We start from the raw sequence: 20,121 nt of genomic DNA on the forward strand, positions 1-20,121 counted from the left end.
TGTCTGCTCTATAGTTTCTGTGTCGGGCTGGTCTTTCTGTTGTAAAATGTTTTCCTTTGGTAATTTGGTGTTTATTTCTCCTAGAAAAGATATATACTCTAATGATCTCTCTGTCTCTCTGTCTCTCTCTCTCTCTCTCTCTATATATATATATATATATATAATCACTTTCCGCATCTGTTAAATCTTGATGATTATCGAAGTATTTCGATGACGACAATTCACTTTCCAGTGATAGTAATGATACATTAGTGCAACGCCTTGGGGGTGGGGGTAGGGTAAACTCCCTGTAGATGCCACTGAAGTGGAAGATATAAAGTCTGCGTTTATGGCTAACACCATATTCAACAGTATTGTCATCCGTTGATGGATAAGCTAACATATGAACCGCATGTATAACAGCTGCGAAGTGGTTGACGGCGTACCACTTTCCCGGTTCTGGTGTTGGTACGTATCCACTCTTGTCCCAAAGGATTGTTTGCTGCCATCTATTTTCCAAATCTCCAGATGGTTGGAATTCGGTGTTCAAAGTTTTGTAGGCGATATCGTTTTTCCCGTTTGTGTATGGATACCGGTATACCACTCTTATTTTCATGTTAACCGCATCTGCCAAAGCTATAATTGTCCACGCATTGGATAATTTTCCGATGACGGCAGAGTCCAGACAAGACTGTGCGTAACTGCTAGAAAACAATTGTTTTTTTTTTTTAGGTCCCTGTGGATGCAGCATGTATTGTTCCTAGCTTGTAACAAGCTGCATACAAGTGTGGTACCTTAGTTTCACTGACGTGGTTTCGTTACCACAAAGCAAGATAGAGGCGGCATTGAAGAGACAATCTCCACTACCGCTTTTCGTCAGGGTGTTTCCAGTTATGTTGTCGTCGTAAGTGTCCATCACCTCAAGGGCGACTGGATCAACGTCTGGCAAATAAGATGTTGGCTCTTCTGGAATTTATAATTTCACTTTGAAAATTATCTCTCGCTAAACAGCATCCTTTAGCTTCTATATGCTCTTTGATGCAGCCGCCTAGAGAGAAAAGAAAACCGCATTAAAATAGCCGACAAATACTGGAATTAATGCAGATTTTGATTTTGTTGAGGCATTGGTAATAGGCAAATTAGGTCATGACAGGTAAAGCTGGAAATGCAGTTTAAAATGACAACAGTGTCTTCTTTGTTTTCTTTAAACACCTATTTCCACCGAACATTGTAATGAATTATGTTAAATATTCAATAAAGCTATTTGTCCAAACAATGGAATATCATCATTATTTGTATTTTTTTTAATTATTTAATTTAAAACATCTGCAGAAATTTCCTTGTGAGTATATAATCTAAATGTACATGTGGTAAGTACTAGAAAAACTAAATGTGCAAAGGCGGCGCAGATACGTTATATACATGCTTTCTGTATTCATGCTTTCTGTATATTATTATTATTAATATTATTATTATTATTATTATTTAGTTACACTTATAAATATGGATCTCGGATGGTTTAAAGCGCTCGCCTTTACCGATCACTGCACTGCCATCTCCTGGGTTCGAGTTTTCCCGGATTCTTCCTCCACTAGTTAAACTGGCCGTCGTATATATATATATATATATATATATATATATATATATATATATATATATATATATATATACGTTGTTCATTAAACGGAAACGAGGATAGCTGAGTTTCCTTTTAATAAAAACAAATTATCCAGCGCTTGGTATTATCAAAGATACAGCGTACAGCTATACATATATTTTATTTATAACACACACACACACACAGACACAGACACAGACACACACACACATTCATTCATATCTAGCGCAGTTAAGAGTGACTGCCATAATATGTGTATTGACGGAATGATTGAATTCTGCACAGCCCTGTCCAGTGTGCTTGCTATAAAATGTAGTTCTTAACCTTTCGTGAACTATCGCAATCTCTCCTTTGCAATTTGATAAGTTGCTTCTTTTAGTTTCTGAACTTTTATTTCGTTCATATTGATCAAATAAATAAAAGACACGCTTATGATTTAAACATGAAAGATGGTTTAAATGAGAAAGTAGAGCACTACAAACACGACACGGTTAACTACTTCACATACCGGCAAGCATATTTAAACGAGCTGGAAATATAAAATAAGCGAAATGATAAGACGTAATTCAAACATTTAAATGTATATATAGTTCATCTCAGTCATTATTATGATTTAATTAATATTACTACCAGCCATGCAATTGTTTCTATCTTCCGCTTCTAACTGTCCCTTTTCCGTTGCACAATGTGACTAGAATTTTTTCCACCATTCATTGGTCCAAGGACATCGTCGCACGACGCAGGCGAAAATCCGACACACTCGTTTTTTTAACGGATTTTCGCTGGTATCTTTCGATCGATCGATCGATCGATCGAGAGAGAGAGATGTTGAGCTGGGTACCATAAAGGTAATAATTCATCGCATATCCCTATATTTATTGGTGGACTACTCTGCTGCCTTACCAGTCCAGACAGTGATAAAGAAAGGCTGAGGAAGGGTAGATCTGCCTTTAGATATTTTTCTATTAAATATTATTATATGCTTTATTTTTGTCTGCGTTAACTTTATATTGTCTCCCCAGCCGAGTTATACCAAAGTCTTACAAAAATGGTACTAACAGCTGCATCGCTTGGCGCTCAGCATTAAGAGGTTAGTGTTAGGACTGGTCGACCTGGTGTCAGGATAATGTGACTGGGTGGGACATCATGCTACATGTCTGCGGCATGATGCCCCAGTGCTAGACATCACTATAAACTGCCACACTGCAGACATCGTAGCGATACGACTGAAAAATTGTTTAAGCTACGTTAAAAATCCAAATCACATCACTTTACATTGTCAGTACTTTACGATCCTGAAACCTTCACATTGCACGCACGTGTACTATAGGTGTGCCTAAAGATAGTATAGTGTATTAGGAACTACTATGTAAACAAACCATGTACACTCATGTAGTAGACGCTTTAGGTTTTGGTTGGTTAAATTTGCTTGTGAATTAACTAAAGCAGGTGTTTCCTCATTTTGAAAGTATAGAAGAAAACAAATGTTAACGATGTGGACGAGTTCACTGAGTCAAAAATCAAACGTTCAAAGAAGCAAACGAATGAACGTGCTATTCGCTATGTCAACAACCAACGTGAGAGACGCATACTTGAAAATACTGTTCTAATCATTGAAACAGTTATTTAGGAGAATATTTATATTTTTCGCAAAAAGAATTGTTGAGACTATGATGAGTGCTCTCTAGGTTCGAAAAAATGTAGCACAGAAAATCATATTGAGGCCAAGGGCTATCGCATATCTATCAGAAACATACCATTTTACAAGTCTGTCAAAACATTTCAGAATTTTTTTTAATGTAAAAAAATGAAGGTCTTGGAGGAAACTAAGATCCTCAGAGCCAATAATCCAAGACAACGAAAATGTATTATTTCCGCAAGCTAAACGGAGTGTCAGACAACAGTTGCTTTTTAATTCCGCCCCCCCCCCCCCGTAACTATTTTGATACAATGTTGGGCTAGCGATAAAAGACACTATATGATATAGGTCATAGCTGGGGTCCATCCAACAGCGAGATGCAGGTGAGAGGGCTTAGCCATGTTTTCTTTAGCTGGTAATAAGACTGGTATTAAATATGCACACATTTATGCATCTTGAATTTCCTCTAATTGTACTTTCTTTGGTAGTTCTTCAAATCCGACCGACATGTCCTGCAAAACTTTATACACACAGTAACTGTACTGGAATTCGATTAGCCTATATTTCCAGCTGAAATCCATTCTCCTTAATGCACTGAACTGACCCAACAGTCCAGTCCTGGTGTCTGGACAATGCGACTGGGTGGGACATATGCTACACGTCAGCGACATGATGCCCCAGTGCTTGGCATCACTATAAACTACACTACAGATATCGTAGCGATCTGACTGAAAAATTGTTAAAGCTACGTTAAAAATCCAAATCACACACACAATGAACGAGTGTGTGCCCACCAGTAAGAGTGTAACAATGTTAAAATCAAGATATTTGGCTGCTCTTCGCGTGCCATACATAACTTCTTGACGTGCCACCTTGTTTGTGGCACGGATGACGTAGATTGCCGACCCCTGCTCTATACCATGATCTTACCAAAAAGCCATGCAGGTAGAAAACTGCTTTCAGTGCCTTAGCCTCTCTCTCTCTCTCTCTCTCTCTCTCGACCGATCGATCGATCGATCGAATATTCTGCCTTCTGATTTCATCATTGGATAGTCTCTAAACATTGCCATATATGCATTCCACGGTTTTCGGTATAATTTCTTGTCTAATAGGCGGCTGGTCGGTTACTACTGCTGCTGCCTTCCCCCCTGACTTTAAAAAGTCCCTTTTCTAACAGCAGCTCTTTTCCATTTTGGTTGATGATGAAAAGTTCCTTTTCAGCTCGACTTATTCCGCTAATTTGTCCCAAGGTACTCCATTTATGCTAACTATGGCTAGTATATCAGCCAATCATGGTCTTTCCTGCTCATTTTGTACATTCGTAAAATCTATCGCTTGAACTCCATTCTTTCTATTTGCTACGAAATACTTCTTGCCATCTCTTTCCTTTTCCACATATGTATTGTTGACCGCTCCAGTGGCCTAGTGGTTTGAGCGTCCGCCTCGGATGCGGGAGGTCGCTGGTTCGAACCCCGGCTATTCGTACCAAAGAATTATAAAAATGGTACATACAGCTTCCTCGCTTGACGCTCAGCATTAAGACGGTAGTTTTAGGACTAGTCGGCCTGGTGTCCGGCTAATGTGATTGGGTGGGACATCATGCTACATGTCTGCGGCACTATGCCCCAGTGCTAGGCATCACTTTAAACTGCTACAGCGCAGACATCGTAGCGATATGACTGAAATATTGTTAAAGTTACGTTCAAAATCCAAATCACACACACACAGTGACACACACGTATCGAAATACTACTCCATTTATACGCGGCCCCGAGTGGCCGAGTGGTCTAAAGCGCTCAACTGTTCTGGATCACTACCATCTCACCTCTGTCTGCGTGTGTTCGAGTCCAAGGCTCGGCTATCGTGGGTACGTGGGAAAGCCTGCCAGTAGCTTCTTGTGGGTCGGTGGTTCTTCCCTGGGTTTTCCAGGGTTCTTCATCCACCAGTTATACTGGCCGCCATGTATGGCCTATCTTATGCTGAAAAATGGCGTTAAACCCTAGAACAACAACAACTCCATTTATAATGTTACTGGGTGGGTCATGATATTATATGTCTGCGGCATGATGCCCTAGTGCTAGACAATGCTATAAACTGTCACACTGCAGACATCGCAGCGATATGACTGATTTAAAAATAAACACACACACACACGCGCGCGCGTATTGAAATACTACTCCATTTATTTCCTCGACATCACTTCACCTGCTTAGTTTTCCTTTGTAGGTTTATCCAATGTATATGTGGTGACCTGAAACTTACAACAGTACATATTGCTAAATGATAAATCTTTGAAAATTATAGATGAAACTGTCACATCTGGTATGGCTACTTGGTTAGTTGGTAGCAAACTGGGAGCCTTTTCCTCCAATGGTCTTAACGCGCAGATTGTAACAGGGACACATACACACATATATGAATGTGAGCAGCAGAGGGGCTGTACAGACCGAAACTTTTTGCACAATAAACCCCTCCAGGAAACTATTCCTCGATAGAGGGCTTATTTCGACGAAATAAACCCTTCTATTCAGAATACAGGACAAAAAAAAATGTCCCCCGAAAACTCGAAGAGTTTCCAGGGACAAACTCGTTGAGTTTGCACTGACAACTTGGGTTACTTCAATAAATCTGAAACAGTTTCCGTGGCGGGGTCGTTATTGAAAAATCCATGGGTCGGGTCCATCCCCTCTGCTGCTCTGGGAAATGAGTTTCCAAGGAAAAACATTTTTATGTTAGCGGAATTAAATCATTGACAAATAAATAATGGCAAATATTGGAGAAGCACATACGACTAGATTAGCTCGAGAACGTCTCGAAGCAATTCAGAAATTTCTTCCTGTCCGTGATAGTGTCAGACAAAAATTACAACTAAGACAGCAAGCACGGGAAGGCTTTGCAGAGACTACGGAGGAATTATTTAAACCCGTGACCAAAGCTACTGAAAAATCCGCAGCTGTTACCAAAGAGGCTTTAATAGAGCAAAGGAAAATTTTACAGGATATTTCAGCTGGACTTAAACCCCCGCCTCCACCCGATGAAGTTGTTGTGTCAGTACCTGCTGGTAAGCGAGTAACAGGGAGAATTACTGACCCCGCCAAAAGATTTACGCCGGATTATATTGAACTTCTTAAAAATGTACCAGAAGAGAAATTACCTGAGACAATACTGTTAGGATTGATTAGAAGAGATGTGTCTTTAAACCCAGAACACGGTTCTATGACAGATGATAATTTTATCAAATATTCGTATCGTATACGTGAAAATAAAAAACAAATCAGCAGGGACGATACAAAATACGATAGACTTGTAGATGCTATACGTAAACTTGAAATTCCACCATCGCAACCTCAAGAAGAAAAATCACCGTTGCAACACACAGAACGACAACAATATCCTTCACGGCGAAGAGCAATAGATCCTGACCTAACTCCGTTAAGTGAATACGAGGCTGCATCTGAAGGAAGTCCGCGGGGCCAAAAATTCAAACAAACTAGGTCGCCGATAATTAGCTTAACAACATCTTCTGAAAGTTTGCCTCAAGACATTTTATCCCCAAGAATTGTACCATCAACAGGGGAGGGTTTAGGATCCGGTTTTATTGCCTGCCCTAATAATATCATCGATGATGTATCACGGTTGGAAGTTCTCATCGGAGGAAGACGTGCCGGAAACAATTCTCCGGAAATTATAAATGAAGCCGCAGATATCTGTCAGAGACTATTTCAGCGTGGCATCATGGATATCAGCATCTACCGGGGGCTCATTGATGAACTCGCAGACGGTTACCACAGCGACTAATAATTAAATTTGCTAGCAAATTCAGTTAGATAAACAATAATTAAATAAAATGATACTACACGATTCTTTTCGCAGACCAAGAAGTGTCAGAGTAGTAAACTCACGATTACCAGTATACGAGGTTGTTTACGGAGATGGAGTCGGTGATGTTGTTAGGGATTTAGTCACAAGAATCGCTCCGAAAGCTGGACCGTTAGCAAAACAATTCGCGATGAAAGCCGCTGATGTTGTCAAGGATAAAGCCATTGGCACTGTTGGTAGTCTTGCCGGGAAAGCATTTCAATCAATCAAGGATCGACTAGCACAGCTGATACGAAAAAAAAACCCAGTCGAGAGGTTGGTGCCAGTAAAACTACCATCCACTGAAGCTATGCCGGCAAATGTTAGTAGCGTAGTAAATAAGGCCGTAAATCAGAAATTAGCTGAGATCGCAACAGCAGGAATTACCTCCAAAGCGTTGCAAGATAGTGTAACTGCTAATTTGATAGCTGGTAGTGGTTTCCGGTGACGATAACATTTTAATTAGATCATCACAAATAATAATAATGTTTGCACGAAAATCCAATGACGCGTTTGATATGTCCAAACCAGTACTTAAAGATGATTCTGTACGTGATTTTCAATATTATTCTTATGAAGCACGTGATCCTAACCAACGCGGAAGAATTGAACTACAGGTCCAGGATACAAGTAGATACTTCTTGCCCGCTGAGGCCTTCATCGAAGTTGAAGGTAGGCTTTTAAAGAATGATAACACTAACTACGGAATCGGCGACCGAGTTGGATTTGTTAACAACGGCATCATGGCGTTATTTAAATCCGCTATTTACATGATAGATGGAAAAGAAATTGAAACAATTCATGATAACGTCGACGTTGCCACAACAATTCTCGGGTTGGCGAGATACTCGGATGATTACACCAGATCAGCCGGACCATCAATGATGTTTGCAAAGGATATAACCGACAGCCCCGAGAACAGGAATGTAACAATGAATAATGCCGGTGACGCAGTTGCATCGATGAACGAAAATTTTAATTTGGGTTTTGCAACACGTAGATCGATGTTAAGTGGAGATGAAGAGTTCTCAGGTGTGATTCCATTGTCTCACATCTTTGGATTCTGCAGAGATGTCCACAAGGTCATATTCGGTGCCAAACACACAGTTGTACTTGTGCGAAAACCTGATGATAATGACGCTATCTGGCGAGATGCTGCTGTTGCCCCTGGTCAGGTAATACTAACTAAACTGTGGTTGTGGATGCCAGTGTTGTCTCCGTCAATCACCGAAGAACAACGACTGTTGTCTTTCATGGACACGGGCGGTAAATCACTGCTATCCTGGAAAACAACAACCACAGACGTTATTCAGGGTGATAATGGTGGGTTGTTTACATGGCATATATCATCGCAACAAGGAGTATCAGCACCACGACATATTTTCATTGCATTTCAATACCGTGCTAGAACAGATAGCCAGGAAAGAAATCCAATGGTATTTGATACACTTGGAGTTTCTGAAGTTTCGTTGAGAATAAATGGGCATCAGGAGCCATCTGAGGATATATTAATAGATTTCGAACATCATCGTGTCGCACGCGCGTATCATCGTCTGATGTCATTTATGGGGCGCGACCTTAATGTAGACACTGGCCTGCAAATATCACAGCGAGACTTTATGAGTTTATATCCGATTTATTACTTTTCGCTGGAACATCTTGATCTGGTTAAACAATCTGTTGTCGACCTACATTTCCGAGCTCGTGTAGGTGTTCCTGCTGGTGGTTACAGAGCGATTGCTGTCATACTCTCCGATAAAGCAATGCTGCTTGAAGGTGTTGGCGGACGAATGAGGGTCATCGACGCTCCAATCGAGAATATGTAACGCAATTAAAATCAAACTTAGGATATAATGTCATACAGTCATGTTAATGTCACCTTGACTTCCGGTCAAACGAAGAAATTGCAATCAAAGAACGCAAGCACGTGCGGGACATCAATAACACTAAAACGAGATCAGATTACTGGTGGTCCAAACAAATTGTCGTTGACTAATACTCAGCTTAAACATTTTAATAAGGCACTAACAGCAAAAACCGGTGTCCGACTTGATTTCTCTGCTGCAGCTATCAAGGACATGACTAAAACCGGTGGAATATTTCCTCTTCTCGCAGCAATACCGGCGTTGATTGCCGCGGCAGCACCAGCCGTAGCAAAAGCCGCAGCACTCGGTGCAGTTGGAACTGCAGCTGGAATGGCACTAAAAAAGGCAACGGGAAAAGGATACAAGAAAAAAAAGGGACGCGGTCTAAGACTACCAGGAACTCCACCATCATGGTATCCAAAAAAATTCTAACGCCGTTGAGCAATTTTGATTTACTCGATGCTGTTAAAAAATTGCGTGTAAAACATTTCAGAGGCGTATTTATGCGAGATCAATTACCGCAACGACCGAATAATCCAGAAACTGGCATTATCAATCTCGACAACAAAGATGGTCCGGGAACTCACTGGGTTGCTTACGCGATCGATCCACGTGGAATTATCTATTTTGATTCGTACGGTTTAGCACCGCCAGTTGAGTTTCTCAAGTATGTCAGCAGATTTTCTAATGTTCCAGTGTGGCAGTCGACGTTACCAACACAAACATTAATTGATCCGCCCATTTGTGGGAGGGAGGTTTTAAATGTTCTTGATGCAATCTCAAGAAATCCAGCAACTCCTCCTCATAAAGTAGTGTATGAATATACCGCATCGAGAAATGCTAGCATTTGAAAAACAGCAATAAGAATAATGGTGGATATTTACGGAAGACCTTTCACACGAGGAGGTAAACCAAGCACAGATGCTGATCTCTCAAAATATGCGACCAAAGATGAAGTCGATAATCTTTTGAATATAGCTGGAGTTGACCCAGATGAAGTTGCTATTTTCCAAGACAGGCAAGGAAAACTAAGAACGAGCAACATTAAGTGGAATGATATAATTCGCAGAGTTCTTGGAGCTACCAAGGATAACTTCGTTGCATTTAGTGATGGCGGCCGGATCAAGGACTCGAATATATCAATCGCAAGCATCAAAGACAGTATTGATAAAGGTGTTGATAAATGTGTGAAAAAAGCCGGTGACACGATGACAGGCGAACTCAGCATGAGCGGCAACAAAATAACCGCGTTAGCGAATCCCGAATCCGACCAGGATGCGTCAAACAAACAATACGTGGACATCGTCAACGGTAAACTAAATACGCTGCGTGCAGAGCATGATGTTCACGTGGGCGCGTTTACAAGATTTCGAAGAAACTTCGTAAAAACTGATGAGGTCGTGGATAAGTTCTTTGGGACTCCTCCAGTCGTCGATGTAAAACTCGCTGATGTAAAGACCGACATTAACACGATCAAACAAACACAGCAGGATATCGTATCGGGTATTCCTGATATCGTTAACAAAACCAGTTTGATTAAAGTTCCCACTGGAGTTACTCCGGGGCATATCACCAACATCGTATTCACGGTATCATCGGGATTCGCAACATGGTCACGACAAAATAACACTATCAAATATACAGCAACAGCCACCGGTGTTTACAGGTTGTCTGTGTTTTCAGCCGCTAAATTTGAAATCTTCACAACATATCCTTGGAGACATTCCACCGATAAGTATTCCGGGGTTTGCACTGTAATACTAAACAGCGGAACCGAGGAAACATTTATGCTTGAAGCCGAGGACGATAGTTTAACAGCAACATCTTACTGGTTTTGTTTGGAATTCGTCGCTGCAACGCCTCAATTGGTTACCGCGTAATTGAATAATGTCAACGACGCCAGATGCTCAACAATATCGATACAATCAAGTCCGTGAGTGGCAATCTGAGTTAAAAACTGTCATCGAAGTAACTAGTCAAAAAGTAAAAAAATACAAGCGCCGCATAACAGTGCTGGATATTATGGTTTATTCAGTATCTGCCGTTGTTGCATCTGCCGGAGCAATACTATCAGCGGTCACTCCGGTAACTGCAGCAGTCGCCGCCACGATCTGTGTTTCCGCGGCCACAACAACAGCTGGAGTTTTCGGCATCATAGCAAAAAAAATATCATCATGTGCTAACACAAAATTACACGATTACACGACAAAATTAAATACAGCCACGACCGCATATCAGAAATTATCATCGCTGATATCATCATCGTTAGACGTGCAAAGTAGCGACGCTACGATATCAGATTCTGAATTCAAACTAATGTCAGATGCGTACAATGACTATTTGAAAACTAAACAAATAAATAATGTCAATAGAACTGCTTCAACAAATAGTCACAAACACAACACCGGTAAGGACCACAATGATCTCAGTGTCCTCGACGACACCAGAATTCGGTATTAATTTTCGAACTCCAATTCCAGTGAGTGAAATCGCGTTAGCAAAGCTCAGTGTGTATCACAGCTGGCCCAATGTTAGGTCGGCATCATTTGGTGGTCTGCAGCCAAATAATTCATTCGTGTTCGGGAAAAGCAAAGCCGACTCCGGCGAACAGGGTGAACTTGACTGGAATACAATTACACTTCCCACTGGGAGTTATCAGATCGAAGAAATCAATAATGAGATACAACGCCAAATAAAACGAATCACCGGCAAGGAAGCCAAAATATCTATAACAGCTCATGAACCAACGCTGTCTGCGGTCATTGAAATCTCAACGCCAGGATACGCCGTGGATATTTATAACAGCTCAATCCGAACATTATTAGGATGGCCAAAGGCCCCCGAGGTTAAACCTCGTCCACCAAAACCTGAAAAATCGGATTTTATGACCTATAAAGAAGCACTACACGACCTCGAGTACAATTATTATTTACTCCTTGCAGATCAATTACTAGCAAGAAAAAGTACTTTAATGCCCGATACTTGGAGTATAGAAGCTCCACGTGTTAAGGGGGGGCAGGAGCTCCGTGTTTACCGTCTAGATGATATAGAATCTGAATTATTTATTCCGATCAATCTAGTACATAAACAACAGCTACAACTCCTGCGAGTATATTTCCAAGATTATATTTCTGATTTAACAAGTCCGCGTGATAATATTATCACAACCATAGAAAAACTAAACAAACTCGCATCGGCCATGGAAACTATAAATCTAAGAATAATTCAGGCTTTACTGGATCTTAAAGACTATATCGATGATAATTATAGACAGATAGCCAGAGCAGATTTTGCAATTAAATATGGTATTCAAGTGAATGATATTTCAGATTTTAAATTTCCTGGATATAACGTGCCCGAGCTGAGAAAATCAGTCTCTGATCTCATCGATCAATCTTTCGAAGATATTCTTGCCGCGTACGAACGAATAAAACCACAACCTGTTATTCTCAAGCACGACAACAGTACAGCATCCGATGGCAGACACATCTCACCCGGGATCGTAAATATCACAGATGTTATTGCGGTCAATCTTGTATGTGACGTCATCGATGGCAGTTACAGCGCATCAGATACTACGACGGCACAACAGGGGTTTATCCTGTATACGTTCACACCAAGAGACCCCCCTGGTTTTCTGATTGTGCAAGAACCAATCAATCCGGTCTATCTACGGTGTCATAACCCGTGGTTGTCAACGATAAATTTCAAACTCACCGACCAGAGGGGGAATTTGTTGGACCTGCGTGACGAGACTGTTAGTATAAACTTACTGGTGAAGTCCTAAGTCAAGGGATCCATAATATTTATAATAGTTTTTTTTTCTGCACTGATCCATTTTCGTCATTTTATCGTGCAAATACCCTATCAAAACCAGCATAAGTTATCGTTGAAAGTGCTAGCACGCATTTAAAAAAAAACGGTTGTGTATAATGTATCAACCCGAGTACATTCATGCACGAGTTCATATTCATGATAAGCAAATTCTTTACGAGGCAATAAAAACCGCATTTCAAATACAGACATTCCCAGAACAGTATTTCCCCGTTAAAATAGTTATTGACGTGTATGGTGACGAAGACTTCTTGTTAACTCCGTCACAATTAACAGAGCTACAGCAAAATCATATGATCATAGTTTGGTGTCAACGAGAACAGATTATGAACTATTCTCATTCCTGTATTGATGTTGAAACGCTTAAGCAAATCCTGAAAATCTGAAAGCGCCCTTCACTTGAGAAACTCTTTGAGTTTCCAAGGGCAAAAAAAATAATACACTTTTTTTTTTACCCGTGGAAATGTGCTTTACACTCCAAGCGGGGGGGGGGGGGGGCGCTAGCGTTCTCAGGTTCTACTTTCACTTTGTGCTGTGAGTCACACGCTATGCGGTTTATACTTCCTTGTCGGCCTCGTAGTCAGAAACACTAGTATTTTTGTCAGAAATGCAAGGCATTTCCGTGTCTAGATTCTTTATATAACCTTTTAACCGTCTCACCCTGGTGCTAATTAATTTTCGAGTCTCATACTCTTGTGACAATCCAAGACGAATCTTCTCAACTGCACGGCACAGTGGAATAAATTCAGATACCTGATTTTCAGTTATCCCGGCAAGTGATCTGTAAACACGATCTTGCAAACCCTTAATGAACCTATAACGAGCAGGGAGATTGTTCTTCCCCAAGCGTGATAGCTCATTCAAGGATTCAAAATCTGACATAATTGTTTCAGTGTCTAGTAAAATATTAAAACCTCGCTGTTGTAATTCTTTAATTTCAACAAGTATGGTATTTATATTTTCGTGATTCATATTATTATATATTTTTATATTTTTAATAGAAACACTTTGCATGAGAAACGCTAGCTTTCCAAAACAAAACGAGACAGTCGGAAACATTTATCCCCTGCAAGGGCCTAGATCGTCAAATAACGTTCTAGAACCCCACGAGGACTGCTTCCGACATGACAATACAACATGTAACACGAAACACTTTATCCCCTGCAAGAGCCTCTAGATATCTATAGGCTCAAGAGGACGTGTTTAGTGAATTGACAAGGACAAACATATAACACGTAACTTATCCTAAGGACGGACCCCTCTGACAGCCAAGTGACTCAGAGGCACATTTATTTACAAGACGAGACAGCCCTGGCTTCTAGGATCGAGTTCTCTAGCAGGCCCGGCAAACATTTATTTGACAACACAAACAACCTTTACCTCTGATTCGAGTATCACAGCAAGCAAAGGTACAATGAACATGTAATCTTATCCTAAGAGACGGTACAGAACAGACAACCTTTACCTCTGATTCGAGTATGACAGCAAGTAAAGGCACAATGAACATGTAATCTTATCCTAACTTATCCTAAGACCTTATCCTATGACGACACAAACATACACAGGTGGGTCATTTTCTACGGTCAGCAGCAGAGCAAAACCATCCATTGAATCGACCATTGGATGGTGCACAAAAGACACCCGCCATTGGCGGATTAAATTTATGGTTTTGCTTGCGCGTGCTGACTTTCGATCGACCCAAAGGTCTTAGGGAGCGATTTCGTATATAACCCAACTGTTACTTGCGAGTTGGAAATTCGCTCTAGCAGTGGGCGGGACTTGTTTAAAATATTTTAATTGTATGTTTTCTTAAGCGCGGTCATATAACAAGCACAGAAGAGCAAAACAGTCGGATATATTCAGTAAAACGAGGATATTGTTTGTAAAAAAATATATATTCTACGGTAAATAAATGATTACATGTTATGAACTCGATAAAATATTTTATCAAGGTGGCTTTCTTAGGGGGAGCAAATCCTCTGACCAGCAACGACAACTCTGCAAAGCGTTACACACTCTCGGAGGAGTTATCGTCGTTTGTGTCAACGATAAGAGTTATATAACAGAATGAAATCTTCTGTTTGAGCTTCTTTGAAAATGCTGTTTTGTAGATCCCATCTGCGACATGCTGTACAGAAGGTGGACAAATACCGAAATACCTACCGGCTGCGCTCATTGATTGAAATATTATTTCTTCACGAGTCTCAACATTCACAGATTTCACTGCTCTTCTTATAGCTGTTTTACATTTAACTCTTCCTCGTATGGTATTCTTGCTCTGAGTGATCGCTTGAAGGTTTTCAATACTGTTATCAAGTCTGTTCCCGTTAATATGATCAATGACAAGGCCTTTAGGGATCTCTCCGTTAAAAACCTCATAGACGAAACGATGACATAAATACCTCCCTTTCCTAACAGTAAATCTTAAATAACCAGCATTATCAACTGTACCAACTTGTTTCCTCAGCCTGTAGTTTCTCACTATGCCATCTCGGTTTGCCTCATAATTTGGAATAGTTGGATGTCGGACGAATTCTTGATTCATTATACTATAAGCAAATCATTGTCTAATTCATAATTTGTCTGAAAACTTATTTATGTAATCACGCTCGCATTTGAGAGCGTTATCACAGTCTGGATTTTTTTTATCATAATACCGTTTTAGTTCTCGATAGCGTTTTCCACCACACGCTGAACATAATTGCGTTTTTCCTCGTACTCCAATGCCGCATCTGATACACGGTATCGGTCCTAGACTCCCACCGCGGACCTGTTGAGCATGTTGTCCACAGTATTCGCCTCTGCAGGGTTTGCTACACGGCGCTGATGAATTTAGTTTGATCCACTTGCATTGGTTCATCATATAATATATTTGTCTATTTAAATATTTGTCTTAATTATAATAATGGGTTTTGAAAGACTATCCAGAATAAAACCCATATCAGGTTCTAGATTCGATCTTGACCGGTTAACCGCTGATCCACGACGAAGAGAGTTAGCAGAGGTAATTGGTGTTATCAAGAATGCCAAAGAAGAGTTTCGTCGTGATGGTGCCGCACACACGTGGTCTTCGTATAAAATTATCCTCGGAAACGCGAGCATTTCTCGTGACCGTATCATTGATGCTACCATGAACGATACAATCGCGCGTAACATAATTGGGTATCTCGACGATAGAAGATATTTCGTACAGATAAAATTTATTGTTGGAGTCGGCGAGGGAACGTGGATTATCAGAGACAAACTAGACCCTGTTCTTGATGCCAGAGGCGTTCGTGGAAAAACCGTTCTGTTAAGTAAAGACTCAAAACCGGGAGTACTTGTTGGGATTGATATACCATATTATGCCAGAGCGTATCCTGTGACCGCAGTTGTTTATGGAATTTATCCGATGAAGAAACCACGCGTTGATAAACTCAAACCGATGAAGGTGTCGGTGTTGAATTGTGTAGCTGAGCGAGTAATGGAACATTTTAAAAATGCAATGCGAGGAAACGGCCTAACACCGCTAAGACAAACTAAAATAACAGCGTGGGCGACACGAGTAGCGGATAAAGGAGCGTCAATAAATGATGTTGCTGAGCTAGAGCGATTACTAAAATTTCCTATAACGGTTTCATCGTTAACCGGTGAGGTATTGTATGAGTGTAAATACAATTCCCGTGGAACACCAATAACTATTATCGATCATAACAGTCACGCCTGGACTGACTCGGTTAGGATATTTCCGCAAGACCGTGTTGTGAAGTATTATCCGGAATTGCAAAGCAATTCTGGGAGCATGTTTGATTTTATTTATCAGATAAGTAAAACCGATCCAGTGTCTGTGTGGTTATTCAGAAGTAGCGAAGATGGAGAATATGATCAGTTTGTGAGACCCAACGGGGAAATATACAGAACAATGGCGTTACAGCAGGAAATGAAAAAACTCGCAGAAAAATATCATGCTGGCAACACTGATACGTTACTGACACACTGTTTTACTGTCCCGGGTGTTGTCGCGCATGTAGCCCGGGAACGAAATTCATGGAGACCAACTCCGAAAAGTTGTCTTGCTGATATCCAGCAGAGCTGTGTCGAATACGGACACGGCGGTTTGTGGAATACTCAGTATGATCACCGCGGTATGATATCCGTGGACATGACGGCGTGTTATCCAGGAAGTTTCCTTGGGCGTGGAGAATGCAGCGAATATTTTAAACGGTTTGGCCACGCTGGCAATACCATGACAAGAGTAGCTGTCAACGGTGTTTTACCCGATTTTGACTTGACCGGATTTGCTTGTGTGTCGTCGTTTAAATTCGCTAAGGATTTACATCCTGTGTGTTATGTTTGGTTTGGCAGACATTTCGTTGAGAAGCGATGGGCACCGATAGTGTTATTGCGATACATGCTTGACAGTCGAATACTGTTGTCGCTGACGGTCAGCGAAGCGATTATATGTTATTGTCGTCAAACCGAAGTTTGGTTGCCAACTCCAACGCCGGTTACGTTAGAAGAAGTCATCGAAGATTGGTCACGAGAATATCCAGAAACTTCTATCGACGCTATCATCAAGAAAGCTCCTGAAGTACTTAAAAGCAAACTCAGAAATGATGAAAGCACAGCAAAAGATCTAGGACGAAGAATAATAGGGAAATTCACTCAAGGTGGAGCGTATGATCATAAACAACATCACAGTCGATTAATCATGGACAAGACTGAATTGGATCTTATTGTCGCTGATGCAGCCACGAACAACATGTTCTGTAACCGCAAAGATGTGTTTCTGTCAAACGGGGAAAAACTAGGGACTGTTTTTAGTTATATTGACGGAGAATCATCTCAGTACATACATTTGAGATCTTCGATGCTGGCTTATGTATCCATAAATTTGTTGTCGATGATCAATAGATTCCCTGTTGCCGCAGTGAGAGTTGCAACGGATTCATTTTATATTGATAAAAAACACTCAGCGCTGTTGGATAATGTTATATCGGATGATCCATCGTGGGGCTCGTGGAGAATAAAGAATGAAATGTTACACGGATATTGTAAATCGGCTGATGTTGAAATCGAGGATGAGTATCGCAGCGCAGAAATATCTTCGATGGTTTCGTCGGGGGCAACTTCGTTGTTGCCGCCGGTGCACGATCCTGTTACAAGACACAAAACAGTTTATCTGAACGGTCCTGGTGGTTCTGGTAAAACAACTCGAGCGATTGAATTATTTAGAAACTCTGACATGATTGTGCTAACACCCACACACAGACTTGCCAGGGAGATGAGACAACGGGATGTTAACGCGTGCACGTATCACAGTTTTTTCAAATACAGCGGCGGCACGTGGACACCTGAACGAATGGGAACGAAATATATTCCCGAGAAAATCATCTGGGATGAGATAGACACTGTGCCGTTGGATACATTAAAACAGTTTCTGGATTGGCTGCTAAAGAAAAATACCGCAGTGGTGATGTGCGGCGATCATGGTCAACCACCCCCATTTACAGGTGAATCTCCACACGAGTGGCTGAAAACTTTTGTAGATTATTATGAGGAAATAACTAACGATGTTAGAGCACTCGATGAAACGCTGAAAGAGTTTAAGGCACTGATCAGGCTACAAACCAATAAAGTCCAGTGTGAGATAATGCGTGAAATAATTCCAGAGACTTCGCTGAGCGACTTTTGGGAAACGTGGAAACCAGGTGATTTAATTGTGGCAAGTAGAAAGATAGTCAGGGACACACTTCAGCAGCGGTTATTTCAGTTACATCAGAAGAAATTTCCCATGTTGCCAGTGCCGTTGTGTTATAGACCAGCTGATACGCGATTGCAGAATATTGATGTTGATATTCCAGGGCGCCTGACTGCGTCGGGTCCGGAGAAACAGAATTTAGTATTAAATGATATTGTCACAGTTGATGTTGATGCTGTTGAACAGGCACTGAAAATGAGCAAATCCCCGTGGACGCTAGGATACGCTATGACCATCCACAGTTCGCAGGGACTAACTATTTCAGATACAACAGTTTGGATTGTTGATGATCGCATCGAGTGGTCAAATTTAGTTTATTTAGCCGTGTCAAGAGTAAGAAGGATAGGTCAGTTACGAAGAATTGTATTAGATGATGTTGTCAACGACAGCTCAATCGCTGATGACACAATAAGAAAGAAATTAGCCGGTTACAAACAGAGCGACAAAAAAAATGGTAGAGAGTTTGATCCCAAACAAAGTTTGGATGTTGAATTTGTAATACAATTACAACAACAGCAGAATAATCACTGTGCGAGTTGTAATTGTTTATTGCTGTGGCAGTATTCGAAAAACGACCCAAGGCAATTCACCGTAGATAGAATAGATAGCAGTCGCGGTCATACACGTGAAAATGTGATGTTGACCTGTCTTGAGTGTAACCGACGCAGAGGTGTTGCTGCAGTTATTTAAATGATTGAATCACTTCAGTGCGGATCACTTTAGTGATCGGGGTGGTAATTGTGTATCCTCGGGAATCACCTGAAGTTGCTCGCGTTTAAATCCGCGTTGAGGAGCAGTCGAATCTAATCTGTAGATTGCGTTTCTCCCAGTTGATCTGGTTATGCTGGATATCTTATGTGTAGTAACACTCCATGTGGGATCGGTTGCTCTTTTTTTTCCTCCTTCTAGTTCGCCTGGTTCGTATAAATACCTAACGGTGACATTACCCAGCAGTGGGGACGCTAGCGTCCCTGGCTGCGTTGAAACATTTTGTTGCTGTTGTCCGCGTTCACTGACGCGGGGTATATATTTTTTTGTGATTGCATTTACAGGTCTCATGTTTGTTGTTCTGGTAATTTCATTATTCAGTGCGGCTATCACGTTTGGCAGTCTTGCAACCCATTCACGAGATCTCGTATCGTAAATGAATCCCTCGCGTACTGGTATCCGAATAATCTCTCAGCGAGTGTTCTATTAAATCGCTCAACAATTGCCTGATCCCGATGAATTTCAGTATGTCCTCGTCGTATGGTAACGTTATGCTGCTTTGTCAGTGATGACACCGCGCCCTGAAATTCCTTGCCAGGATCAACTTGTAATAATCGTGGCCAGTTTAGAGGTCCTCGTTGATAAATTCGTTTAAACGCAGAGGCGACTTCGGACGCTGTTTTAGTCGCTAACGGTTCTGCTTCTTTGTATCTACTGGCAACATCAACTACTGTTAGCGCGTATTTGTATATTTTTCTACGGACAGTATCATGAGGCAGGAATAGTATGTCAGCCTGATGAACTTCATTGGGCACACTAACATCAAAATGTGCAAAGTTGATTTGTCGAGGTGGTGGTAAGTAGATTTGCCATATTGCTT

This window comes from Sinohyriopsis cumingii, chromosome 11 (genome assembly GCF_028554795.1).
Source record: "Sinohyriopsis cumingii isolate HCF-2022 chromosome 11, ASM2855479v2, whole genome shotgun sequence".
NCBI classification, from domain to species: Eukaryota; Metazoa; Mollusca; class Bivalvia; order Unionida; family Unionidae; genus Sinohyriopsis; species Sinohyriopsis cumingii.